A 4,844-nucleotide genomic window follows, 5' to 3' on the forward strand; every position below is an offset into this window, starting at 1 on the left:
TAATTTTTTTTTTTTTTTTTTTTTTTTTTTTTTTTTTTTTTTTTTTTTTTTTTTTTTTTTTTTTTTTTTTTTTTTTAACTCATCGTGGTGCTATGCTGGAAGCTTGGTTTGAGTCAGGAACCTCTTCTTCCCTTCCAGCAAAGTGAGAAATATTATTAGCAATTATTTCTGGGTCTTTCTTAAAGTGTTAATGTGTATGGGAAGTTTTTACTTTTTACTGTGTGCATGTGTATTAGAAGGTTCAGTGAATGAAAGGAAAAGTAATTGTAAGTAAATAGTAAAAGTAAAAGTAGTTTGTGAGTGCTTTTTTTTACTCAGCCAACCCTTTTATTAGATGGAAAATGAGATATGTACATGTAGATAATGTATAAAATAGTTTCAAATGTTTTTTCGTCGTAGTTCGTTTCTTACGTGAGATTAATTTATGTATGATACACATATATACATATATATATATATATATATATATATATATATATATATATATATGTGTGTGTGTGTGTGTGTGTGTGTGTGTGTGTGTGTGTGTGTGTGTGTGTGTGTGTGTGTGTGTGTGTGTGTGTGTGTGTGTGTATGTGTAATCATATATTTCTTGTATTCATTTGCACACAGATATTCACTTTTTATCATATATATATATATATGTGTATATACATATATATATATATATACACACACACACACATATATATATATATATATATATATATATATATATATACATGTATATATATATATTTCATATGAAATTCTAGTTCGCTGTTCCTATTTGCTGATAACCTCCACACTTCTTCGTTTCATTTTTATTCTAGCATCGCCCCCTTTCCTTTGTATTATCGTATATTCTCTGTATTCAGTTGTTTTCTGGGAATCTCAGCTCTGGGATTTCAAGTTCTTTGAGTTTTTTTTGTTTTGTTTTTTGTTTTTTTACACAACACTTATCTAAATCGCCTCTAGAATAAAACTAGTCCTTCTCCTCCTCCTCCTCCTCCTCCTTCCTCTACTTCTCTTCTCTTCCGCCTTGTCCTCATCCGATTTTCCTTCTTCCTCGTTCGCTTCTTATTACTTTTTTTAACATTTTTATTATAATCCTTTCTCTTTTTCCTCCTCCTCATCATCATCGTCTTCTTCTACCTCCTCCTACTCCTCGTCTTCCTCCTCTACCTCCGACTCTTTTTCTTCCTCATTCGCTTCTTCTTACTTCTTACTATTTTTTCTATTCGAATCCTTCCTTCCTCCTCCTCCTCCTCCTCCTCCTCCTCCTCCCTTCCTCCTCTTCCTCCCTTCTTCCTTTTCCTCATCCTGCTTCTTACCACATTCTACATCCTATTCCTTGCAGTTCCACATCTTCCCTCTCCTCTTCCCTCTCTTCCTCATATTCCAACCATTTCCCTATTGATTACCTTTCTTTTCCACATCCTCCTCCTCCTCCTCCTCCTCCTTTACCTACCCACTCCCTCTTACCTTTCTTCTCTTCATCTCCCCCTCCTCCTTCTCTTTCTCCTCTTCCTTCTCTTTTTCTTCCTCATTCCCCTCCTCCTCTTCTTTCTCTTCCTCTACCTCCTCCTCTTCAGCCTTTTTTTGATTCTTGCCCCTGCTGTTAGATCTCCTCTTCCTTCCCTCTCCCCCTCCCCTTCCTCTTCTATCTCATCTTCTTTTCCGTCCTCTTCTTCCCCTTCTCCTTTACCTCTTCCTCCTCATTTTCTTCTTTCCACACCTTGTCCTTTCCTTCTTACTACCTCCTCTTCATCCTCCCCCTCCTCCTCCTCCTCCTCCTCCTCCTCCTCCTCCTCCTCCTCCTCCTCCTCCTCCCCTTCCACCTCTCGCAGGTTATTTCCTCACGGCTTTTATCAAGTTTCCAAAGCATTTGAGGCCTCGTCTCGTGCTTGCAGCCACGCTCGCTGCCTGGCACCGTGCCAACCTCCTCCTCCTCTTCCTCCTCTCCTTCCTCTTCCTCCTCCTTACCCTCCTCACCATCATTATCATCCCCTCCTCCTCCTCCTCCTCCTCCTCCTACTTCCCCCTCTTCTTCCTCCTCCTCTTTCTCCCTCTTCTTTCCTCGTCTTCCTCTTTCTCCCCCTTCCCCCTCCTACCTCCCTCCTCCTCATTCTCCTCCTCCTCCTCCTCCTCTTCCTCGTGATAGTCTCCCCCTCTGTGCCTCTGGATAAGGAGCCCCCCATCAGCCAATCCCGCGGAGCCTTTGTGGGTCCCTCGCTTTTATCTCTCTCTCTCTCCTGAGTCTTGAAGTCGCGAACGGCTCTCTTCGGCCGCCTCCTCCTCCTCCTCCTCCTCTTCCACCTTCAGGTCACTCCACCTTCGATGCCCTGGTTCGAAACTCGCGAGGGCTCTCGATGATAATTATATGCATATAATCGTATGCACACAAATACACACACACACACATATATATATATATATATATATATATATATTATATATGTATATGTATGCGTACGTAACCACTAGGAAAAGTAAACTAACGAAGCAGAGCGCTTTCGTATAATTACATCTTCAGTGCTGAAGATGTAATTATACGAAAGCGCTCTGCTTCGTTAGTTTACTTTTCCTAGTGGTTACTTACACATTTGTGAACAAACGTTCCTAGTGTTTTTGTTGCTATTTCCCTCCCGGAAGAGAGCTCAGAGCTCGTATGACCGATCTATGGGTAATACTATGACCTTACACTCACACACACACCCAACTCCCCGCCCACGAGAGTTGGAGTAACGACTCGAAGCGCAGCGATACTGAAATTATTTCAGCCCTGGGCAGGATTCCAACCAGGTACCGCCGGTACCGCCATACTGACAGTCTGGGAGTCTCCCAACCACGCCACCGAGTCGTGTATGTGTGTGTGTATGTGTGTGTATGTGTGTGTTTCTGCGTGTGTACCCACATACCTTTCTATACGCTCGCCCCGTATGTAGTAATGACTACATCCAATATACTATTCCGGGGACCTTAACGACACCTCTGTGGACCAGAGTTACGTAAGGAGGACAGAAGCTTTAGTGTCTAATTTGCCTTTCCTGGTTTTGCTATCTTCCTCGGTTGACCTAATTATCCGACTTTATTTCTTATTATTATTACTATTACTATTATTATTATTATTATCATTATTATTATTATTATTATTATTACTATTACTATTATTATTATTATTATCATTATTCGTCTTTTTGATCTCATAATGTTTTTTTTAATTCAACCTCTTCTCGCATTTAATTATTCATTTATTATTATTATAATTATTACTATTATTACTAATATAATTATAATTATTATTATAATTATTATTACTATCTTAATCATTATCATCATCATCATCATTGATATTAATTATAATTATCATTATAATTATTATTACTATTATAATTATTATTACTATTTTAATCATTATGATCATCATCATTATCATTAATATTATTATTGTTTTTTTAAGAATTCCAATGGTGGTTGTGGTATGTATTTTAAAAGCGGTCAATTTACATGAAACTGGTTCTACAGCTGTCATCTTAGCTTAGACAAGTATCCTTTTCGTTATGATGTATTTTGATATGAAGTGATCTAATGTATTTGGTAAACAAGTCACATATACAGAAAAGCTTTATATAGCAAAATAATAGAATAAAATCATGAAAATTTATCAAGAATAATAATAGATAATAAATAACGAATAACAAAATCATTAAAAGACCAAACGACAGGAAGAGGAGGCGGGAAGAGGAGGAAGAGGTACAAGAGGAGGAGGAAGATGAGGAGGCAGAAGTGGAAGAGGAGGAAAAATAGGAGGAATAGGAAGAGGAGGATTAAATGGAGGAGGAGGAGGAAGAGGACGAAATGGAGAAAGAGGATGCGGAAGGAGGAGGGGAAGGGAGGAAAGAGGGGGAGAATGGGGGAAAGGAGGAAAAGGGGGAAGGGGAAGGGGGTAAGTTGGGGGGATTGCAACCAATTTTCCGTTACATTAATTTTTTTGGACCTATTTGCTTCTGTGGGAGTAATGGGTCTGAGTAAGAGTGACTGCAGTAATACTATGCACTTAGCCCCAATCCCCCCTCCCCCGAGTGATGTTTAACAATATACATAGAGTAATATACAAATGAATAAATAGATAAATAAATAATGATGATAATCTATGTTCTGTAACTACAGCCTATCAACAATAGTAACAAGTTATATATACAGTGTATATATATATATTATATATATATATATATATATATATATACATATGTGAGTGTGTGTGTGTGTGTGTGTGTGTGTGTGTGTGTGTGTGTGTGTGTGTGTGTGTGTGTGTGTGTGTGTGTGTGTGTGTGTGTGTGTGTGTGTGTGTGTGCGTCCGCCGTGCAGCGTTCGATGCGATATCGAAATTGTTTATTTTTATTTTGATGTCCCGTTTCCTCCAATTGAAAACTCATTTTGCCTTTCATACGAAAAATCAAAATGTCATTACAATATAAAATATTTTCCATAAAAAAAAATGTGTGCGAATGAAATGGCTGTATTTTTTGTGAAAACATGAAATACCTCAAATATACTGATTATTTTCTAAATGCGAAAATCATTGCTGTTAATTTTTTGCTTTTATCATTTTTTATTTTTTGAAAATCACAAAATTTACAAAAACAGTTCCTCTATGTAATGCAAGATAGGATGTCACTCGCATACATACATATATACATACATACATATACCAAGGCTTTTTCCCCCTTACAAGGGAGGTAGCCAAAAAGGAAAAGGCATAAAATCATTCCCACCCATTCCATCCCTGAATACACTCCACACCCCTCCAACCTCCCTCTTATCTTAGCACCTCCTGGATGACGGGTCATCCCTGCACCTTG

The sequence above is a fragment of the Oratosquilla oratoria genome, chromosome 4, assembly GCF_046742065.1.
Source record: "Oratosquilla oratoria isolate Oo_2021 chromosome 4, ASM4674206v1, whole genome shotgun sequence".
Classification (NCBI taxonomy): Eukaryota; Metazoa; Arthropoda; class Malacostraca; order Stomatopoda; family Squillidae; genus Oratosquilla; species Oratosquilla oratoria.